At 43.4% G+C, this 24,110-nt stretch overlaps 1 protein-coding gene and 1 long non-coding RNA gene across 2 annotated transcripts in view; one reads left to right on the top strand and one right to left on the bottom strand.

The window, feature by feature from the left end:
* Positions 1-6,682, top strand: part of PSMD1 (proteasome 26S subunit, non-ATPase 1) — a 161,022-nt gene extending 154,340 nt beyond the window's left edge. Inside the window, exon 25 of the mRNA XM_068281284.1 lies at positions 6,513-6,682. The gene's annotated coding sequence lies outside the window, so the exon portion shown is untranslated. The remainder of the gene's footprint in view (positions 1-6,512) is intronic.
* Positions 6,302-24,110, bottom strand: part of LOC137571727 (uncharacterized) — a 29,999-nt gene continuing 12,190 nt past the window's right edge. The window contains exon 3 of the long non-coding RNA XR_011031417.1: positions 6,302-6,367. This is a non-coding gene — a long non-coding RNA (uncharacterized lncRNA). The remainder of the gene's footprint in view (positions 6,368-24,110) is intronic.

Raw genomic sequence — 24,110 nt, 5'->3', positions numbered from 1 at the left:
GTATTTTTTTTCTGAAACTGAGCTTTAAAAGATGATGATTGGCAGCCCATCCCTAAAATCTGGGAAAGATTTGGGGATCTGGGAGTTACAATACTGGGCACTGGAAATCTGGGACTTATTTTGAAGAGCACTAGAAAAATATAGCCTAGGGATCACTGGAAAAGGCACTCTAGAGTAATCTTGGCCAAAGCAGATGGTCAGGCCCATCTCTGCCAACTATCTAGCATTAGAACAGCCGCCCTGATGCATCACTGAATGATCCATGGGGCCAATTCGCCTCAGCTGAGCACATTTTCCTCCCCCTTACCCTTCCCATGGGAAACTGCTCCATATTGCGCTGCACCTTCATCCCTTCTATGTGGCATTAAGTACTAGATACTCATGCAAAAGATCTGACCAAACAGCTAGGCAATGCACTGTTTCAATGCAAATAAATATGGCAACCTTCTCTTTCACATCAAGGTCTTTTTAATAAGTGTCCTCAATCTCTGTAGAAACCGACTTTCTGTCCTTATTATATGGGCGTGGGTCAGGGAGTTCCTAAAGTGGAACTAAACTCAAAACTTCCTCCCTGCTCCAAAAGATTAGCCACAGAATGATAATGCTTATTGGGGGGGGGGGGGGATATTCATTCAAATTTGTGAATCCTAAAAAAAATTATTTTAAACTTTATTTCACTTTGCAGGGAGCACTGAAAGGGTTAATCCTCTGTGTTTACTGTATAGGGAGACCTATGTAGGCAGAGCTCCTGCAGTCTATTCACAGTTGCTGATAAAAGCTAGTTAGCCACCTTGATCTGGCCAAACAAACATAACACAGAGCAGTGATTTTCTTCAGCAGCTATATGTGGTATAAAGACTTGTAATTGTGTGTTTTGCAAGAGATTGGGTTCACTTGGTAAGTTTTCCGGTTGTCAGCCTTTAAACAAGAACTGTCACTAAACATTTTAATGAAAAGGTAAGATAGCAGACAAGCCACCAATATACGCAGCTACTGCTTTTTTTATTCCTATGTTAGCTGGCCATACATGTCAGTGTTTGATGCAAAAACTGACAAACCTGCCTTTGCTGCTCCTCTTTTACTTGAATAATAAGCAACAGATAAATACTGTAAACAAAAAAAGTGTCTCTCAATCTACTTTTTACATTTCATTTGTTCCTTTGAGTGTCCTCAGTATTTACTAAAGAGTGCCTCAGCTTCACTTCTCAGCTGTATAAATATCACAGAGCACTTTTACTCACATACAATATGGTAGTTTTGTAAAGTGCTTTTCTCCCATAGGACTCCAGGTGCATAAATAAGTGTTAGATCATATAGGGTTGCAGGCTGGACTGTGTTACAGAGGAAATAGGTGTTCATAAATACAATATTATACAGGTGGCTTTTCAGTTTGGGCTAAAATGCTTCCAGGGATGGAGATGTCCTGATTGGGAGTGTCAGGAAGTTTCAAAGTGTAGGGGCAGCATCGGGCTTCTGTATGAGTTTGACTGTATATGAAGCTTGTTAGTGGACTCGTCCCCCACCATAGCAGAGGGAACTCTCTGTACTGTGACAGTAAACATGGAGGTACGGGGACAGCTAACCCTCATAGCAGAGTTTTTCAGAAATAGATCTCATCTTGGCAGGAATGCTGCATTTTATAGATAACTGTACAAGGGCATGTGTAGATGAGGGTTTAGAGTGCACCAGATCCCAATATGCTTCTTGCCGCACTCTGCACAACTTGACCTGCAGCTTATAGGGACCACATACTTTTGTGGGGTTCTTTGAACCCAGCTGAAATGCACTCTAGCAGGTTACACTTCCTTTGGTAGTTTTCCCCAGGACGGTAGTAGAAAGAAACGTGCAGTTCAGCTGCATTTCTTCTATGCTGGAGGAAACTACCAAATGATATTGTCCTCTGTCAGAGGGCTTTTGCACTAAAGCTTAATAATCCCTAAAGGCAATACATGGATGATCCTCTACAGATGTTAGACTGCTAGAAGTAAGCTGACTCCGTAGCTTTCAAAATTGCTATCTACTTGCAATCTAAAGTATGCATTTGGCAATTATGGTAATTGTTACAAGCAGAAACTATTGTATTACATCTTAATGTTTGAAGAGGCACAGGTTCCTACATTACAGATATGGCAGTCTCTGGTCACCAGTTGATGCCTATCCAGGCTACCTATGTTACTAAAGTAAATATGAACTAAAATTCTCTTCACTTCATTTCTTACATTCCTTAAAAAAAAACAAATGTTGTACAAAGTCTCGATACCTCATTCCCTGGAACTTTAACCTTGTACACATGCTAGATTGAACTGTGCCAGGCAACCGTCTGGGGCTGGATTAACAGTCTAGCGTGTGTACAGCGGCCCTGATGCATTGTCAAGAGATCCAGAGTGCTGGACCAACTTGGCCAAGCACATTGAGTAGAGTTAATACCATATTCCTGAGGTGATATGTATTGAAGCCAGTTGTATTAAAGAGAACCCGAGGCAGGTATTTTGAATCTTAAGAGAACACAGAGGCATGTCCTGTGCATAATCACATGCCTCTGTGTCTCTGTATTGCCGCCTCTAGTGAGATTGTCGCCAGCCATGCACTTTTTTCAGGGGGGCACAGCATACCCGGGGGGGGGGGGGGGGTGTGACTTGAGGCGGCAATACAGAGACACAGAGGCATGTGATTATGCACAGGACATGCCTCTGTGTTCTCTTAAGATTCAAAATACCCGCATCTGGTTCTCTTTAATACACACCTCCACAAATATTTGATATATCATTTTTTTCTTTCATTTGGTTTGTAATATTTTTCCTGTATACATATCTGCAGGAAAAAGTGTCTATTGAAAGGGGGAAACTGAAAAGTGTATTTTGTACTAACAGTGAGTGTTTAAATTCCACTGTAAAACTGCAAACTTAAATATAAACAGTAGCAAAGACTTGAAGTATAACATGCGTCATGAAGTAAGGTGACGTTACAGTATGTATCCATGTACACAAATAGTTTCTTTCTGGAAATAGTTTTATCTCCTGAAGGAAAGTGGAATCTCCTTTTCAGCTATGTATTGTAATGATGCTCTGAATTATTTGTTGTCTTTACTATATTCATTATGTTTGAAGGGAAGGTCAAAGCAAAATAAAAAAAAGAGTTTCACTTACCTGGGGCTTCTACCAGCCCCATGCAGCCCTCCTGTGCCCTCGTAGTCACTCACTGCTGCTCCAGTCCCCCGCTGGCAGCTTGTCGACCTCGGAGGTCGGCGGGCCGCATTGCGTACGTTGTTACGCATTCCCACTAGTGCAGGAACATTAACACATACATTTTTACACATTAGTGGTGCAATGCGTAAATTTTTACGTGTTGCACCACTAACGCGTAAAATTGTATGTGTTAATGTACCTGCACTAGCGGGAATGCGTAAAAATGTACGGTCGACAAGCTGCCAGCGGGGGACCAGAGCAGCAGTGAGTGACTACGAGGGCACAGGATGGCTGCATGGGGCTGGTAGAAGCCCCAGGTAAGTGAAACTCATTTTTTTAATTTGCTTTGACCTTCCCTTCAAACTGTCACAAAATGCATCTGCTGGCGAATTTCCTGAACTATTGATGAACTTCCTCCATTTCGCCAGCAGATGTCATCTGTGTCCTCAGTTTGAAACTGCTGGAAGTATCTTCTGCCACCAGCAGAGGTCTCACTCACAAGAACTGTTATTGCAGATTTAATGAGGGCAGCTCTGTGATCACCTGGACTCTGTCATCTGACTTTTTGGACACTATTTAAGCTGCCTTTACAGACCACTCTGTGCTAGCTCATCAAAGTCAGTTCCTGATCCTGAGTCCTAGCCTTCCTGTCTTGCTCAGCTTTGTATTTGTAATTATCGTGTTTGACCTGTTTTCTGTTTTTGACTAACCCTTTGCCTAAGTGATTTGTATCTTGTTTGTATCTCAGGTTTGACCCTGCATGTTTGACGTTCCGTTGCCTGCCGATTATAATTCTGATGCTTTGTCTCTGTATATAATGTATATGATTCTCATGTGTATATATTAGTCAGGTTTGGGGTTCAGTGTGCACACTATATTGTTATGCTTGGATACCTTTGCATATTATCCTATATGCAGGGGGTCCATAGCATCTGCAATACCTGATATATTCTGATTATGTGTTAGTTTCCAGTTGCTCCATTGCTTATATTACTTGCCTGATGTCTGCATGATTCTCTGCATAAACTTAATACTGATTGTTTATGCATCCTGATAGAGTAATTCTCTGCATAAACTTAATACTGATTGTTTATGCATCCTGATGGTCAGATTCTCTGCATAAACTTAAGCTTGTTTATGCGTCCTGTTTGTTTGACTCTCTGCATGATCTTAATGCTGATTGTTTGTTTGTAAGCTGTGTAACTGTTTAGTTGCATAACTCTGTGCATGAACTAAATGTGCAACATTTATGCTGATTACAATAAATCTTTATGGTTATTCCTTTAATTCCAGTCTCAGTGTTTCTTGCATACTGACAGAGCAATCTTCCGTGCGATTCCCTTGCATTGTATACCAATGCAACAGAATCATGACACAAACATAATGAATATAGTAAAGACAACAAATAATTCAGAGCATCATTACAATACATAGCTGAAAAGGAGATTCCACTTTCCTTCAGAAGATAAAACAATTTCCAGAAAGAAACTATTTGTGTACATGGATACATACTGTAACTTCACCTTACTTCATGACGCATGTTATACTTCAAGTCTTTGCTACTGTTTTTTATTTTTCTTGGACGTTTCCTTTAAAGCACACCTGTAATCAGAAAAAAAAGTTAGATACTTAAAGAAAACCTGAACTGAAAATTAAAACTCAAAATAAGCATACACAAGTCATACTTACCTTCCATATAGTCTACTCCTCAGTGTCTTTCTCCTGTCCCGCGTCCTGTTTGTTCACTGTGATCAAGGGAATTTTCCGTCCTCCATTTTGATAATGGCCATTACCCATAACAGCTTTCTGGTCACCACACAGTTAAACTGTAACATCGCCCACTTGAGCCATAGGGAAACATGGACATTACCTGGTACATCAGTTTTCCTCTCAGCTATAACTGACAGCAACTGATATATAACTGACAGCAACTGATATATTTCAGATCTGACAAAATATTGTCAGAACTGGAAGGGATTATTGTCAGAAGAAAATGGTGAGCTTCTGAGAGGAACTGATGGCAAGGTAACTATGTAATGTTCATTTGAAATTACCTCATGTGTTTATTTTAAATATTTTTACTCAGTACAGGTTCTCTTTAAAGAGAGACTGCAGTCTCTTAAAATTCAGGTTTTTATTTTAAAAAATCTCTTTAATATCGATGCCCTAACTAAAACGCTGCATCCCTGCGGCTGCACACAAACGAAATCCCCCCAAACTCCCTGGGGCACATTGCGGGAAGCGCTTCCGTGAAGAGGCAGAGATTTGGGCTGTAGCTCTGCCTCTACACATGTCCATCAGCGCCACCTCTCCCTGCCCCTCTGTCTTCTTTCACTGAGAGGGGCGGGGGAGAGGCAGAGATGCACGCAGATTGACGCGCTTGGAGGCAGAGCTGTAGTTCAAAGCTCTGCCTCCCTGAGTAGCTAAATCCACGACCAAGAAAGTCGTGGATTTTTGCTGGAGAGTGATTTAGTTAGTGTTCAGCCGCGGGGATTTTAGTTAGGGCATTGATGTTAAAGAGATTTTTAAAATAAAAACCTGAATTTTATCAGACTTTAGAGTCTCTTTAAAGGTTACCAGAGCCAACGTAAATAGGAAAAATGGGGGAAGCAGGCATGTAGTGGATGCTGTCCTGATGCTCTCCACTCTGCCCATTCTCCTCTCTGCCTCCCAATCCTACTTTAATGCGCCCGACAGCCTCTCAGGTCGCCTGAGTTGGGCATCAGTGCATAGGCCCAGCTGCACACATCCTACATTGCACGAGCGGTCTGGAGCACACTGCGCATGACATCATGTGCAGTGCGCTCTCAGGTGCTGGCGTGTGAAGTAGGCTGTGAGCAGCTGGGCCCCTGTTTTTCCTATTTACTTTAGCTCTGGTATCTTTTTAAACTGCTGAAGAGGGAGGCCTCTGGATCCTCTAGAGGCTTCCCAGATCCTCCATGACCCCTCCACTGCCGCTCAGGACCCTCTTCATCTTCATGGCAGTGCTCCCTTCCGTGTACAAATGCAGCCACACTGTGCAGGTGCCAGGTGGGTTCGCGCCCACACCGTAGCACAGAGCCGTTTATTCTTGGAGAAAATCAGCTGTTACTGTACAGGCGCGGACCTTCTTTATACCTGCGTCGTGCGGTCCCGCTTGTACATGGGTGACTTCTGTGCTGTTACAGTTGTTCAGCCTTTTTCTGTAAGGTGGGAATTTGTTAAAAGAAAAAAGTGGAAGTGAATTTTAACTGTAAAGTTAAACATTTATGAAATGGTACTGCAGTAAACACTTGAAAAAATTCCTCCAAGAAGTCCTTGTAACCCCATGGTATTTTCTCTCTGCAGGCCTCCTGTGGTTTATTGTATGATGCTAGAATCAGTGCCACCACCAGCAATACCACCTAGGCTGCATGTTGACTGTCGTGCTGTTCTGTTTCCCCCCTCATGTAGACAAGCCCTGGATTCAGTGTTACCAATTCAAATGGTCTGTTTTCAATAAAATTTTGAAAAACAAACTCTTATGTGTTTCCTTTTTTATGTTTTGCTTTTGCTAGTAAAGTGAAAGTATTAAATTACAGGTTGCAGGTGTGTATTTTAGTGTAACCATGACATGGCTGTGAGCTAGGGGTGAATCAGAGGTGGTATATCTGCAGATTTGTATAGTAAGACAAGAGTTGGCTGAGGACATAAAAGTAATTCGTGACTGGGGGAAGTGTGTGTGTGTGTGTGTATTTCAAACTATTGAAATAGTTTGTAGAGCAGTGTACAAAATGTTTATAAGGGGCCCATACCCTGGTCCATTTCAGCCATCGATCGATTGATTCTATGGAATCGATCGATCAGATATCGATTCTATCAAATCTATCGAGTGCAGTGTTCTCCCCAGAAATTTTTTCCAGCCGGGTGGCATGAAAAAGTAGCCGGGTGGGGCGCAACAGGGGGAATGCAGGGCCGTGTAAGGTCTGCTGACAGCATAGCAGTAGGAGGAAACGAGCCAATATCAGCCGGGTGCTTACCAAAATTAGCCGGATAGAGGCCTGGGGAAAACACTGAGCCTCCATATGACTCTTGCTTTAATGCTAGGTACAGAGATGCTAGGTGAGATTTTCTGCCCGATTTACTGTCAGAACGATTATTTCCAACATGTCCGATCTGCTTTCTGATCAATTGCCGAGCATTTTCCGATCGATTTCCGTTCACTTCAATAGGAAATTGATTAGAAAATGCTCAAATCGATCAGAAAGCAGATCGATCATGTTGGAAATAATGGATCTGACAGTAAATCAGCCAGAAAATCTCATAGTGTGTACCCAGCATTAGATATGCACCATCTGTCTTAAAAGTGAACCTGCCAAGTCAAAACCAGGAAAACCGGTTGTTTGGTTGTTTTTAATGTGCTATTACTGTGCTTTTTGTTTGCGTTTGAAAAAAACAGAACAAAAATAGGCTTGATTTGCAGTACACAAATCCGGTTCACAGTGCAGGTGAAACAGACATCATATTGTTATACGTATTGGGCATCATTAATAGTTCTGATCAACCACTATTGTTCCGTCAATGTTTTTGGGGTTGGTTCCTCTACCAATCATCTGATTGGTAAGGTTTTCATTATTTGTGGACCCCATTGTTGTGGAACCACAAGGCTCAGCATGTCCTACAGATTTAACTGAGAAGCTGCAAATTCACACATAGGTATGAGCTGGTTTTTTTGAGAAAATGCAAAGCTCAGCATGGTCTGAAAGGACATGCTGGCCCCTTGAGAGTCCAGAGATTAGTGTATCTTAAGGGCTAAAAAAGAGGGGGTGGGATTGGGAATACACTTCAGGACAGAGCTTTATGTGTGCAAGCTGACCGAAGGTCACAGCTTTTTTTTTTTTTTTTTGCCTGTACCTATCAGATCAGACGGCTTTTTCCCTATTCAGTGCTGCTGTCTGTGTGCTCTGTTCTCTGGGCAGCCAGGACATCCCGCTCTCTGCAGCGAGTGGAGATCTGCTCCGTGCGTCTGACACCCGGGGGAGGAAGTGAGTGATTGCCGGCTGCACTCCTCTCTTCAGTCAGACGAAAGTGCCGTAATTCACAGAGATGGGAAAGTTAGTACGGCACGTAAATGTACAACAATTGTAAGGTGGGGAGGGAGAGAGACAAGTGACACAGCCGTGAGGGGGGAAGGAGGCACTAAATACCCGATAGTTTGCCCAGCTCTGCTTTGTCACAGGCTCCAGCATCCCTTCACGATCGTGCAGGCAGAGTGAGAGACTGCCTGTAATGTGCCCCGTTCCTGGAGGAGGAGCACTATGCAGTCAGTATGGTCCCGCCTATTGCCATGCTGAGGCAAGGAGTGTACGAGCCCGCCAGAAAGCGCGAGATCTCGTACGTAGAGGAGCTGAGCTTGCTGGGCAATCTGCTACAGAGGAGTCAGCGCTGAGTGCAGAGAACAGCGCTGGCTTTTCTAATATGCAAAATAGCAGCCGGGCGGGGCCTTAATTCACCCGGGCGGCCCGCCCACTTAATTGATCCTGGGGAGAACACTGGAGTGATTTGATCTATCTGACAGGATGGAAAATCTAGATCAATCTGCTGCTGGCAGCAGATCAATGACCCATAGAGTTGCATTGGATCTAATGGTCCAATAATGCATTTAGATCGATTTCCAATAGATTTCATTCTGAGATCAATTGGAAATCTGTTCCTAGTGTGTGGCACACATTAGATAGATTCCTGTCAGATTCAACTTGACAGGCATTGGGAATTTGTCATACCTTATTGTCAATATCTTTGTTTATCATAATATTAGTAACTCCCTAGAGAGCTACAGCCACTAGGGCGCGCTCAAGAGGCCACCCTGCAGTGTTAGGGAGTCTTGCCCAAAGGCTCCTTACTGAATAGGTACTGACACAGGATTCAAACCCTGGTCACCCATGTAAAAGGCTTTCGGCTCTTAACCAGTAAACCGTCCAGTCAACTGCTGATTTCAAACCAGAACGCAATTAGGTAGGGCAAAATCAACCAGATGTGTTCAGTATAACCTTCGTATTTTAATCTTTTTTTTTTCTGAGTACTGGAGAGAAGTATATCCTGTAAGACAACCGCACAGATGTCTCAATAGTTGAGTACTAAAGGCCTTGTCATATATCAGGATTGACACACTACTCTAAAATCTCCTGAATAACAAAATTGTCTTCAACCCGCCATATATTAAATGTGGCAGTGTCCCCTTCAAAGTACACCTGTCACAAGTGTGGTGAATTTATATTAAACATGTAGTGAAAATCTACATAAGAGTTTACATGAAGTGAAAAGTAGTAGTTCTAGTAATACTGGATCCCAGGTAATATGTATATTTTGTAATGTTGACATTGCTCTGCCCTCCTTGTGTCGTCCTCTATGCCCCTTTGTGTCCTCCTCTGCATGGGCACAGTACAGGGAGTCCACCTTGTATGAAGATAATGGTCCGCACCACATCCAAGTATAAATCGGCTTTATTGAAGATCCATAAAATGCTGTGTATGGATCTTCAATAGAGCTGATTTATACTTTGATGTGGTGCGGACCATTATCTTCAAACAAGACGGATCTTCACCCTGTTGGGACAAGGGGTTGGTTCCCGCACACCCACAGAGGATTGTCGAAGTGCTGTTCCATCTCTCTTGAAGTACAGGGAGTCCCGGCATTGTGGTGGGTTGGAGGTTCGTATTGGCAGGCATTCACAAGTCAGGAACTCCCTGGATTTGGACTATAAGACGCCGTGACCTTTTCCCCCTACTTTGGGGGGAGAAAAAGTGAGTCTTATGGTTCAAATAATACAGTACATAAATTTTCGCCAACCTCAAACTCTCTATGGAATGTAACTCTGTGTTATATCGCTGTATGATTACTGTAGAATTACTTTCTCTTGGCCTGTAGAGATGGTCAGTGGCATGCTAATTTTGTACTTGCATGCAAATTTCATGGAAATGATATGCAGCCTAGAATAAGGCACATCATATGAACTTCCTGATAATTTGGCCTAGCCCTATTCCAAGCTGGATGTAATGTGCATTAAATTTGTGTGCAAGTTGGGAATACATACCTTCTTTAGTCTCTAATGTTGGTCAGGCATGAGAAAGTTCTTCCTTAATCCTGGAAGTCTTTGTGGTATTTTATCATGGGACTATATATGCAAAACAAACTCAGAAGCACTTTACTGAAGTCAGGGCAATAAGAGGTACCTTATTGTCTCAAAATAATAGTTTAATGTGGTCTTTTGGGTCACGTGCCTTATTGGTTTATGTGAAATGTGGCTTTAGCGTCTAGTCCAACTTAAAGGATACCCGAACTGAAATGTGACATAATGAGATAGACGTGTATGTACAGTGCCTAGCACACAAATAACTATGCTGTATTCCTTTTTTTCTTTCTCTGCCTGAAAGAGTTAAATATCCTGACTCAGACAGGAAGTGACTACAGTGTGACCCTCACTGATAAGAAATTCCGCTTTTTTTACCTCTTTCTTGCTCTCAGAAGCCATTTTCTGCTAGGAAAGTGTTTTATAGTTGGAATTTCTTATCAGTGAGGGTCACACTGTAGTCACTTCCTGTCTGAGTCAGGACTGAGTCAGCCACTTGCATACCTTATTTTAAACTCTTTCAGGCAGAGAAAGAAAAAAAGGAACACAGCATAGTTATTTGTGTGCTAGGCACTGTACATACACATGTCTATCTCATTATGTCACATTTCAGTTCAGGTATCCTTTAAGCAGCTTGAGTGAATTTTGTTTTCTACAATTGGTGAGACATGATAAATTGGCCATGAGGTCATGTTTTACCATCTTCCTAAGAATGTTTTTGAAGATTTGCTATATTTGTATTGTAGGACAATGAGCTGTGAGCAATGATATTAGTACGTGGATTTGGAAACAGAGCTAGTAAATCTCTTATGACTACAGCACTTTCGGACCACAGTTACTGTTGCCATTCATGAAACGAGTATGTCACAGACATAATTCAAAACAGCTATTCTTATACCCTGTGTTAGACTTAACTGGGGAGTTCCGCTAATATTTCTAGTGAGGCTCATAAAGCAAGTTATAAATGTTTAAATTACCAGCCTGTTCTCCGAGGCCTTTTTTTCCTATATAAAAAAAAAGAGGCTGCTCTGTGAGCTTGATGTATTGCTCTGCAAGCATTCTATTGGATGTTGTCTCCACTGGAAGAGAAAGGGAGCAGCAGGGATGTAACACAGTCGAGAGCTACTACCATTGTTGGTCCTCATGCTGAACAAGATCAGAAAAAGGAGTTTGCGCTGAAATTCACCAGAGAACAAGTGGTCAGGAATGAGATAACAGAAGAGGATCAGGTACAGAAGTTGGGATAGAGGGCTGTGAGCAAATGGAGGTGAATGAAGATTGAAAGATTAGCTGGAAACTTTCAGTGAGTAAACTGGGAATGTAGCAAAATGACTGTGATGTACTGCACAAAGGGGCTCTAACATTAAAAACACAATATTGGCCTCAATTCACTAAGCTTTATCGAACACTTTATCGAACGTTTGATAATTTACCTTGTGAGTGAAATAATTTTGAATTCACTAAGGTATTATAGATTTATCTAATGTTTTATCTATAAAATGTTCAATAAATCTATAACACCTTAACCATTTAGGGACATCGTAACGCATTAAAACGTCATGTTCGCCGCTATTAATGGCAACAGGACGTTTTAATAAGTTACATTGTAACTCTGCTGCTGTGTGCGAGCGGGCGCGCTCCCGCTGCGCGCGCACGTCGGGTCCCGCGGCTTGGTGATTGGACCAGGGAATCACATGGTCCCTGGGCCAATCAAGTGCCAGTAACAAGGCAGATCATTGTTACAAGCCAGTAACAATGATCCGTCCTGTAGTGTCAGTAAACAAAGTTGCTTTCTCCCTCCCAGCTCATCTGTCACCTCAGACTGCTGTCAATCAGCATTCAGAGGTGACAGGAGCTGTGAGGGAGAAAGACTGTGATTGTGGTAGGATTTTTATATTTTTAAATAAAATTTTATCCCCATACTTTTTTATTAACCCCTTATCCTCCCCCTCCTTTGCCATTTACTGGTTTTCTGTTTTATTTTAGTACTTTTTAGTACTTCTTAGTACTTTTCTGTACTTTTTCACCCCTCTTTTACCCTTACTCTGATATTTCTATCTATACTTTCTATCTATATTCTTTCTTTTCATCTTCATATAAAAACAAAAAAAAATCTTTCTGTTATTGATCAATCGCTTGGTTGATCGATCGATCTGTCTGTCTGTCTGTCTATCCGATCCATCCCATCCATCCATCCATCCATCCATCCATCTATCTATCTATCCCCTTTGCTTACTATGGCGAGGAGACTGTATTCTGTTGAGGAGGCAGCCGTCTACCTTCAGCAGAGCAGCAGCAGTGGGGACGATTCAGGGAGCGAATGGCACCCAACGAGCAGCAGCTCTGAGTCAGATTCTGACAGTTCAGAGAGCGTTGGGCAGCCGTCTCGCCGCTTCAGGAGGGATGATGAGTCCACTGTTCAGGGCCCTTCAGAATCCACCGCAGGGGGCTCGGTGGGTAGCACAGCTGCAGCTAGCAGCACAGGCCAGAGGGGAACCACTGTCCAGGGCCCTTCAGATGCCACCGCAGGGGGCTCAGTGGGTAGCACTGCTGCAGCTAGCAGCAGAGGCCGAAGGGGAGCCAGGCAAAGGCAGGTACGCCCACCGGTACCTGAGGACATAATTCGGGGCACCTGGTCACCCGCTAACCTTGTAGCACCCAACATCCCGCCTTTTACAGGGGCAAGCGAAATATTAGTGCCCACTGACAACTTAGGGCCTGCTGACTTCTTCCAGCTCTTTGTGGGTGATGATTTGCTGCAGCACATTGTGGAGCAAACCAATTTGTTTGCGCAGCAGTATATTGCCCAGAAGCCCACCTGCTATTTGGCTGAGAAATGGGAGCCCACCACCATACCTGAGCTAAAGGTGTTTCTGGCCCTAACACTACACATGGGCATACTCCAACAGCCAGAAATAAGACTGTACTGGTCTAAGGACTTTATGCACGCAACACCCCTGTTTCCAGCTTCCATGAGCAGGCAGCGCTATGAGGCTCTTATGAAGTGCCTGCACTTTGCCGACAATTCGGACAATGTCCCCAAAGGTGATCCTGGCCATGACAAGCTTTTTAAGCTGAGGCCCATACTCACCCACCTCAGTACAAAATTTAGCGAGGTGTACACTCCAGAGAGAGAGGTTGCAGTGGATGAATCCCTCCTACCCTTCCATGGCAGATTAGGGATAAAACAATATATCCCAAGTAAGGCTGCCAAGTATGGGATAAAATTTTATAAACTTTGTGAGAGCAGCACTGGCTACACCTATTCTTTTTTTCTGTATGAGGGCAAAGATAGCCATTTGCAACCAGCTGGGTGCCCACCATACATGCCAACCAGTGGGAAAATTGTGGTGGAACTAGCCAACCCACTCCTCCACCAAGGCTATCATCTGTACGTGGATAACTTCTACACCAGCATTCCCCTTTTCAAATTTTTATATTCTGCAGAGACTGGTGCCTGTGGGACAGTGAGGCCAAACCGCAAAGGCCTCCCACCACAGGTGGTTAATAAAAAATTATCGAAAGGGGAAACACACAGTCTCAGAAGTGGTGAGCTCCTGGCTATAAAATTCAGGGACAAGAGAGACGTCATGGTCCTGACTTCAATCCACACTGAAGAAGTGGTTCCTGTCACAACCTCCAGAGAGCGGATCGAGAAGCCAATGGCATTGGTCGACTACACAAAAAATATGGGTGCGGTGGATCTTGCGGACCAAATGCTCTCCTACTACTTTTTTTAAAAAAAAAAGAGGGCCTGGTACAAAAAAGTTTTTTTTTACCTCCTGCAGATGGCCATGCACAACGCATTTGTGCTTTATAAAAAGAAATGCCACGGTGACAGCTACCTCCCGTTTATGCGACAAGCTTTGAGATCGCTGATCAATGAAAGCGTCAACCTTATGGAGGAATACAATCCAATGCAACTGGATGGAGCAGTTCGCCTAAGGGGAAAACATTTTCCTGCCCTGATCCCCCCGAACCCAATTAAGGCGAAGCCACAGAAGCGATGCCGGGTGTGCACCAAGCACAAGAGGCGGAAAGACAGCAGATACCACTGCCCAAAGTGCCCCTCACAGCCGGGACTCTGCGTTGCCGGCTGCTTTGAGGCATACCAAACCCTCAGCAGCTATTAGACTTTATTTTTTATTTTATTTTTTTTTCTTCATTACCCTAAATTTTCACTGGACTTTTTCCTCTCTACTTTTATTTGCCACTTACTGTCCCTCAAAGGAACTCACAATTACCACTAGTTAACATTACCACCTTTTTTGGGGGTGTGGGAGGAAACCCAGAAGCTTAGAGGAAACCCAAGACTCCTACAACCTGCAAATAGTTTTTTCCCATTTGGACTTGCTGCTGCAAGGCGAGAGTGTTTGCCACAGGACTTTACTCTGCAGACCACCCCCCATCTTCTGACCACTGGCTTTCCTTGGCGTATGACCTCTGGCCTTTCTCCATCCTGTTAGACCTGCAATGGTGAGTTCCAATGTATCTGTCATTCATGTTATGGATAGTGATTTAGGCCTCACCTAAATTATTCTATTTGCAACTGAGTAGGCCTGAGTCTCTAGTTTTCAGAATGGTAACATTTGTGTCTTTTATTGAATGGTCTTAGGGCCGGTTCACACGGACGCTTGGCGGCGTCTACCGTCAAGCGTTCGGGACCCATCGGCTAAACTCTCCCATTCAAGTGAATAGGAGCGTTTAGCATTGCGCGGTTACCGTCGATTACCGTCGATTGCATAAACGCGGCGTTCTGATCCCGATTTAACGCATCGTTTCGGCCGTCCCTAGAAGCCGCATGCAACGTCTAGGGACGGCTAGCCGGCGCGTCTTCATGTCCCCCTGCGGGGACGAGAAACGCCGATCGCGACGATCTCTGTACCGCCGCCACCGAACGGGACGTCACAGGACGACGCGACTTCCTGGCCGCCCCAACGCCGCCTGCCGTCCGTGTGAACCGGCCCTTACACTCCTGGGGCTTTGAGAAGAAAGAATTACATTGTTGCATTTGGTAAAAAAAGGCCTTAAAAAATACATTGGCGCTGCTCATGATTAACAGTGTATTATGTGGCCAAAACACTATCTGATGATGTGTATAGGGTATCATTTTAACCGTGACAAGCAAGAGAAGAGAATTTGGGGTGTTTGAGAGATTATGCATATGTCATTTGAATTGTTTTTTCATGCCAAAGTAAAGAAAACTGTAAAAAAAAAACATTTTCAAAGTTACGGTGCAATTTCATCAAAACCGCAAAAGTGCAAATGTTACAAAATATGTATATTTGGGTAGGTCTGGTTCTCTAGTTTTCAGAATGGTATAATTTATGACCTATATCCAATGTTCTGAGACACCAGGGGTTTTGCTAGGAAAGTATGACTGTATTGTTTCTGGTGCAAAAAATGGCCTTGAAAAATACATTGGCGCTGCTCATGATTAACAGTGTATTATGTGGCCAAAACACTATCTGATGATGTGTATAGGGTATCATTTTAACCGTGACAAGCAAGAGAAGAGAATTTGGGGTGTTTGAGAGATTATGCATATGTCATTTGAATTGTTTTTTCATGCCAAAGTAAAGAAAACTGTAAAAAAAAAAACATTTTCAAAGTTACGGTGCAATTTCATCAAAACCGCAAAAGTGCAAATGTTACTCAATATGTATATTTGGGTAGGTCTGGTTCTCTAGTTTTCAGAATGGTATAATTTATGACCTATATCCAATGTTCTGAGACACCAGGGGTTTTGCTAGGAAAGTATGACTGTATTGTTTCTGGTGCAAAAAAATGGCCTTGAAAAATACATTGGCGCTGCTCATGATTAACAGTGTATTATGTGGCCAAAACATTATCTGATGATGTGTATAGGGTATCATTTTAACCGTGACAAGCAAGAGAAGAGAATTTGGGGTGTTTGAGAGATTATGCATATGTCATTTGAATTGTTTTTTCATGCCAAAGTAAAGAAAACTGTAAAAAAAAAACATTTTTTAAGTTACGGTGCAATTTCATCAAAACCGCAAAAGTGCAAATGTTACAAAATATGTATATTTGGGTAGGTCTGGTTCTCTAGTTTTCAGAATGGTATAATTTATGACCTATATCCAATGTTCTGAGACACCAGGGGTTTTGCTGGGAAAGTATGACTGTATTGTTTCTGGTGCAAAAAATGGCCTTGAAAAATACATTGTGCTGCTCATGATTAACAGTGTATTATGTGGCCAAAACACTATTTGATGATGTGTATAGGGTATCATTTTAACCGTGACAAGCAAGAGAAGATAATTTGGGGTGTTTGAGAGATTATGCATATGTCATTTGATTTTGATTTTTTTGGCAAACTGAATGAGAAGCAATAAAACTGTTATTTCCATATACTCTGTACCAAAATAAAACACTTGTAAAAAACACCAAAAGTGACAGAATTGAAAACCGAATGCATAAATAGTTACCTTAGGGACTCAGCTTTTAAAATATGTATGCTATGAGGGTGAACTACTGTTATATTTGCAAATAAGGGCTTGAATTCATTGGTAGTATGCAATGAGAAAACAAAAACACAACATAGGAAAAATACACCTTTATTTCCAAATAATATATTGTCACCATACTTTGCACTAGGGACATAATTTATATATTGTAATAACCAGGACAAATAGGCAGATAAAATGTGTGTGTTTTATGCACATTAGCAGTGTTTATTTTAAAACTATAGGGGATGAAAATGGAGAAATCGTGTATTTTTTCATTTTTTTCCTTGTTTTTCCCTTTAAAATGCATAAAAAGAAAAGGTATTACTGAAAATAAATATCGCCTCCAAAAAGCCTATTTAGTGGCAATAAAAACAAGGTATTGATCAATTTGCTGTGATAAGTAGTGAAAAAGTTATTGGTGAATGAAAGGGAGGAGCGCTGAAAGGTGAAAATTGCTCTGGTCCGTTAGGGTAAAAACCCTTGGGGGTGAACTGGTTAATTAGATTTTACTCATGAGGTAAATTATCAAACGTTTGATAAAGTATTCGATAAAGCTGAGTGAATTGAGGCCAATGTAGCAACAGGAATGTGATATATTGCACAAAAGGCTCTGACATTGAAGATACAAAACTTTGAACTAACCCTTCCACATGAAGAGCCATTGGCACATTATTATAATAAAGTCCTATTTCAGCCTCTCATGTTTAATGCATATGATAGTAAATTTGCAATTCTTATTCGTTTTTTTTTTTTGGGGGGGGGGGGGTCAATAAATTGATTTAAAACACCTGGTGGGTGGCTCCTGTCGTTCCTTCTTGCTAGAAGAGTGTGAAATTCCTCCCCAGCATGCAGCAGGTTACCTGCCTACACCCACCCCTTTTTATTTAACCCTTTTTTAGAACCTGGGGATAGCGCAGGATGCGTTAAATGTTTTTTTCATCCATTAAGCAGGCACAGGGGCAAATGACTACTTAGCTGTAGTGTTGTAAGGCTTGCAACAAACCGTTACATTAGAAGAGGGGGAAGTTTGGAGAGATCTAGTGATCTGTGAACGCAGGTAAAGACTGCCTGCTGCTCTGTCCCAGCTCCTTCCTTACTGTGTAATGTGGGTGATGATGGGATTGGGGAGGAGTTTGCACAACTATCTCTCCAATAGAATTGAACTGTCATCTCAACAGGAATTGGAGCTAGAGGCGCCAGCGGGCAGCTTTTTTAACATTTGTTGCAAAAAGTACAGACGCAATGCACAGAAGTATATATTAATATTTAATCAATGCTTACTATCAGATGCATTACAGTGGGAGGACTTTAAGCCCTTACACAATCGAAAATTAGTGCAGTGCTAGCAAGACACATTTAGGGAACACACAGTTGCTTACTAGGAATGTTGTGAAATAATGTCTATATAAATTGTAGTAACTATAGAGGTTCCCTTACAGATGGGTAGCATATCAATATAAACTTGAATTATTAACATTTTAGTTTAAATGTTTGTTGCCTGAGTTATGTAGGGTCCCCAGAGACTGGTGATGCCCCACTGGTAAACATTTGGGAAATTCTGACTTGAACAAAATGTTTTTAAGTAGGCCTCAGTTACTTGGCCTGAGGTTTATGTAAAAGGCTTGTCCGCAGTGTATGTCTTTAAAATAGAATTTCTTGTGATGCAGGCCTAAGCATCTCAGTGTCTGGTTGTTATTCATTTTGTCTTAAGCAGATACTGAGAACATGTTCCTAAAAGAAGGCCATCGGCCTACTCTGACCTCAACACGTACACCACAGGAACAGTAAACATCAGCCGTATTTACTAAATATCCACATTCCAGTAAGTAAAGGAAAGGTGACATTAAATATTAATCGAGTGGGTGGGTATTATGACACCACGATAGGGCTCATCGAATAGTCTGGTCTAGGGGATGGCGAATATGATGTCACGTTTAACTCTTTCCTAGTCGATATTAAACATCTAGGGGGGCGCTCAGAGCTCACTCTGCTTCATACTTTCATGCCCTCCATCTCTGACTTCTACTGGCTGGAACCCAATTATTTCTCTAAGTATGTTCATTCCTCTCTGTAATCTGATATGATGTATGCTGTACATAGGTAGTCTAGTGTAACATAGAGTAGATATAAGAATACCTGACTAACCACAGGGGGTTAGGCAAGAGCGGTAACGCCAAGAAACATGAAGATCTGCTTTGCTTGCTAGGATAAGATGAACTGTATCTATCTGTATATCTGTTTTCTGAATAAACTCCGTAAACATTGAAGAAGCCTGAGAAAAGTCTATCTCCTGCTTGCTGTGTGAGGAGTCATGTTTGCAAACTCCTGCTGATGAGTTTGCTGGTGCCGGAGCAAAAGGTGGTTATTACAATTGGTGCCGTGAACCCAGCTGCGCTGTCTAGCAGAAAAGGCAGGCAAGGACCGGGCCAGATGTCAGTCTGTTATCTAGTTTTCAAGATATTCCACAGCGACACAAGCAGAGTTGACGCGGACTGGAAAGGAAGCTTATCAAGAGGATAAGTGGTGTGTGGGAGGCCGCTAGAGAGGCCAACACACGGACTGCAATCCGAGTGATGATCAGCGGCGAGTCATGGACCTGTTTTACTTGGATTGTGATGTACACGCAATCTAGCCGAACAAAGGATTCCGTGGTGAGGTATCCCAGGCAGAGGTTTTGAGCAAGTTACCTTCGGGACCGGAGAATCCGCTGAGAGAACGCTCAGTAAACGCTCACCGAGGTCCATCGACTCGTGGAAAGAACTTGCCGTCAGCTGATCGGATTGGAAGTCGGTACAAGTCTGTAGAGCCAGGCAAGTATAGCGTTTCATTTGTTTATTTGATTTTGTAGCAGTGTTTGGGGTCTGTTATATATTGACAGTGTTTTTTTTCTACAGCTGTGTGTTATTTTTCTGTGTTATGCTGGTAGCAGCGTACATAATTTCGGTTTCTCTCTTTGCAGTTCTGGGCGGGGAGAGAGGCCAGCGATGTTTATTTTTCTCCCATGCTCTGTAGAGCAGATGGTGGATAGTGAGGAGAGCAGTTAGGGGGAGAAATAGGGAGGACACGTTGGTGGGAGTGCCCAGAATAGTGGGAATACTGGTTCCAGTCAATGCTATTAGTTAGTTAGTGCTATGTAATGTTTCTGTAATCTCAGCATGATTCAGTGTCATGGGTTTTATTGTTTTTTTGTATATACTATAAATACAACACTATCTGGCGCTGGATATTAGGATCCTAAATGATAAGCTGCGTGACCCGTGGAGGGAATCCCTAAACCCTCAAAATATAGAATTCAAATTTGTGTATAACACTGGCACGCGCTAAAAATTCTATAGCAGTTTATTAGACATATAAAATGAAAGAATTTAATCACTCTCCACACACTTTCAACACTCACACATACTTCAGAGAGGCCTCTCTGTTCCGCCTGCCTAACTACTGCCACTAACATATATCTAAAAAATCTAAAAGTCTTTTAAGGGGATTTATATTCAATCTATTGTCATATTGTTCATTTCTGGTAAATGAGTCTGATGGTCTTCAATGTTAAAAAGTCTTTCCAGTTCAAGAGTGTAGTTTCCTGTATAAATGGATTACATTCAGACCAGCGATATTAATACACTCACGTGCTCCCCGGTATTGGGTTTGTCACTCTCTTTAGATTTACTTGGGATCCTGACTGGTTACCGTTCCTATGTAGGTCTCACCAGGCTCAGCGTCCTCCGGTTTCTCTCCTATGCCCGCCGCTCGCCAAACTGATACCTTTGTGCAGCATACGTCACCTCCGCATCCACTACGGAAGTGCGCCCGCTGTGTTCTCCGTCTGTTGGCTTCTCGCGTGCACTGCTTCTTGGTGACGTCACCTCTCTAGGCTGTTGGAACTTCGCTGGCGGCTGTTGCGCGCTAACAGTCCGCTTCTTCCAAAACCTTTGCAGATTTCTGTGGGCAATTCATATGCTTCTATTGTAACCTCTACGCGTTTCTGCCGATAACTCGTCGGCCTTCTTCAGGAGGGTTTCAGATTATGGGGCACTTTGAGCCGCCAGCGAAGTTCCAACAGCCTAGAGAGGTGACGTCACCAAGAAGCAGTGCACGCGAGAAGCCAACAGACGGAGAACACAGCGGGCGCACTTCCGTAGTGGATGCGGAGGTGACGTATGCTGCACAAAGGTATCAGTTTGGCGAGCGGCGGGCATAGGAGAGAAACCGGAGGACGCTGAGCCTGGTGAGACCTACATAGGAACGGTAACCAGTCAGGATCCCAAGTAAATCTAAAGAGAGTGACAAACCCAATACTGGGGAGCACGTGAGTGTATTAATATCGCTGGTCTGAATGTAATCCATTTATACAGGAAACTACACTCTTGAACTGGAAAGACTTTTTAACATTGAAGACCATCAGACTCATTTACCAGAAATGAACAATATGACAATAGATTGAATATAAATCCCCTTAAAAGACTTTTAGATTTTTTAGATATATGTTAGTGGCAGTAGTTAGGCAGGCGGAACAGAGAGGCCTCTCTGAAGTATGTGTGAGTGTTGAAAGTGTGTGGAGAGTGATTAAATTCTTTCATTTTATATGTCTAATAAACTGCTATAGAATTTTTAGTGCGTGCCAGTGTTATACACAAATTTGAATTCTTTATTGTTTTTTTCTTGCGGATCGCAGAGCGTAGGTTTAGTGGGAAGGGGGGCCAATACAGTGCATCCTCCCACCCCCCTCTCTACAGATTGGGGGAAGCACGGTTAAGGTTTGTGTCCGCGGATATCTGCTAAGAGCTGGAAGAGTTGTTCAGTTTCTGTCACTCCGCATTCCAGGCAAAGGTTTATGATATGAGTAAAGTTTCGGTGTAGTTGTGGAGAATTCTTTCTGTTCAGGATGTTTTTTTCAGCCGTCATAAGATCAGGGTTCAGTGGGTGCATGTTTTTTTTTTTTCCCTCTATCTACATGTTCAAGATGATTTGCGTTTTTTTTTCTGGGAAGGAGATAGGAAATTTCACACGCTGCTGTGTCTGTTTTGCAGGTACCCGAGAAATATATATGCTGAAATGTTTAGTGTGCATACTATGCATTGTATATTCTAACTGTTTTTTTTCTCCTAATGTGTATAGGATTAAGAGGTTGCTACGGGAGATTGATAGCAGCCATCTTGGCTGGCATGCCATGACTCAACATGGCGTCGGGTTTCTGAGAAAGCCACTCCCATCTGCATGATGTATCAGGAGGGGAGGGGGCGGGAAGCGCCCACTGATAGGCACGCCCCGATGGCAGGGGGGAGGATGTGCTGGGGGGGATCCCACGTCCCATGTCACAGCTGTGCACAAGGCGCCATGCACGGAAGCAGCTGGAGGGAGGGGGGTCCAGAGTGGGGACAGTAGAGAGATTCTACTGAGTTTCTTGGCTTCCAGATGATTTCCTCAGAAGAAGTCTGGACACAGGGAGTGTCCGCATACGTGAGCCAAGCAAGTTGCAGGCTCACGGATAGGAAGTGTTTCCCAGCTAGGAAAACACGTATAAGTCAGATAGTCCCCAGGGAGTGATTTGCAAGTGCTGCGCAGATCAGGGAAGTATCTGTACTGGGTTGCTTATGGGATTATTCCTTTAAGTGAGGCACCTTAAAGAGACTCTGTAACAACAAAAACCTCCCCTGGGGGGTACTCACCTCGGGTGGGGGAAGCCTCCGGATCCTAATGAGGCTTCCCACGCCGTCCTCTGTCCCACGGGGGTCTCGCCGCAGCCCTCCGAACAGCCGGCGACTGTGCCGACTGTCAGTTCAATATTTACCTTTGCTGGCTCCAGCGGGGGCGCTGTGGCGACTTTCGGCACGGAAATAGACGGAAATACCCGATCTCCGTCGGGTCCGCTCTACTGCGCAGGCGCCGGAAACTTGCGCCTGCGCAGTAGAGCAGACCCGACGGCGATCGGGTATTTCCGCCTACTTCGGCGCCGAGAGGCATCAGAGCGCCTGCGCAGGAGCCAGGAAGGTAAATATTGCGTCACCGCTGCACGGAGGGCTACAGCGAGACCTCCGAGGGACACAGGACGGCGTGGGAAGCCTCATTAGGATCCTGAGGCTTCCCCCACCCGAGGTGAGTACCCCCCAGGGGCCGTTTTGTCGTTACAGTTCCTCTTTAAAGTGCGGTGCAGCATGTGTTCCCCATAGAGATAGGGGGACAGTGCACAGTTGGAGAGGGGGAAAGGAAAAGAGAGAAAGAAAGGAGTTTACCAATCCAGGTGTACTCGCGGCGACTGCAGAGTGTTTGTTTCGGGGGGGTTTTTGTATCAGGGACAGGACCAGAGATTGACAAAGATGTCATTGCTGGGCTGTTGGCGTGTTTTTCCTCGCCCACCGATTGGTCATAAATATATATATTTTTTTTTCTTTCTCTTCTTTTCTCCAGCTCTGATTCAGTTTAGCACGGAACAGAACTGGAAGCAGGTCAAGGGGCACTTATAGGGATGCAGCAATTGCTATTTACAGAGTGACGGTGTATCAGTACAGTGTTTGCCATTTGACTACCTACCAAGTGGGCATTCAGGGATCTGCATACAGGCATGTGACGCTGGTATGCTTAGCCCTGCACCCTGTGTAGTTTAAGTGCAAAGTGCTCCTTCCTACAGGGAGGCAGCCATTTTTTGTAAAGTCTGGGGGTAGTGGCACGGCAAACATTGATCAGAGGGTACAATACACAGAACTTCTAGCAGAGCTGGTATCGCAATGAAGTTCTAGATAAGTAAATGCGAAAATGAGCAAGAGCATTGCAGGCTCACCTGCAAAGCAACAACAGGTGTGGCATCCGTAATCTGTGCATGCGACGGCCGCGCATGGACAGATGGGGGGGATGTGGAAGGAGCTGCAATGAGGTGAGAGCTTCCAAAGGTGAAGTCCGCGGGAGCATATTTTAAAGTACTGAGGCTAGTACTGAGGTAGGGGGGTGAAGTTTAACTCCAATCTACCAAAAAGAGTAAATAGAGTTCATGAGAAACATAAAGCAACGAGATCAATTACGATATATATTGATCAATTTAAAGTGTACAGAGTACAAGCCGCAGGGCGAATCCCAAATCATTAATAAGAATTGATTTGTTTGTATTTTGATTTCAGGAGTTGGGCAATATGGAATTGAGACAGCTGCAGTGCTGGCAGCAAAGATGGAGATGTCAGTCGGATAAGCGAAAGGTTCCAGATGCCAATCTAAGTTTGGAGAAACACGAGATTCCTGAAAGTGGAAAGAGACTAAAACACGAGATTCCTGAAATTGGAAAGAGACTAAAACACGAGATTTCGGAGATCGGAGAGAGACTAATAAAACTGTCTGAGCAAAGCATAATGCAAAGTGCTAATGTTTTTCTTTCCCAAG

Source organism: Hyperolius riggenbachi, chromosome 4 (assembly GCF_040937935.1).
Source record: "Hyperolius riggenbachi isolate aHypRig1 chromosome 4, aHypRig1.pri, whole genome shotgun sequence".
Taxonomy (NCBI): domain Eukaryota; kingdom Metazoa; phylum Chordata; class Amphibia; order Anura; family Hyperoliidae; genus Hyperolius; species Hyperolius riggenbachi.
This window is presented reverse-complemented; position numbering and strand designations above follow the sequence as displayed.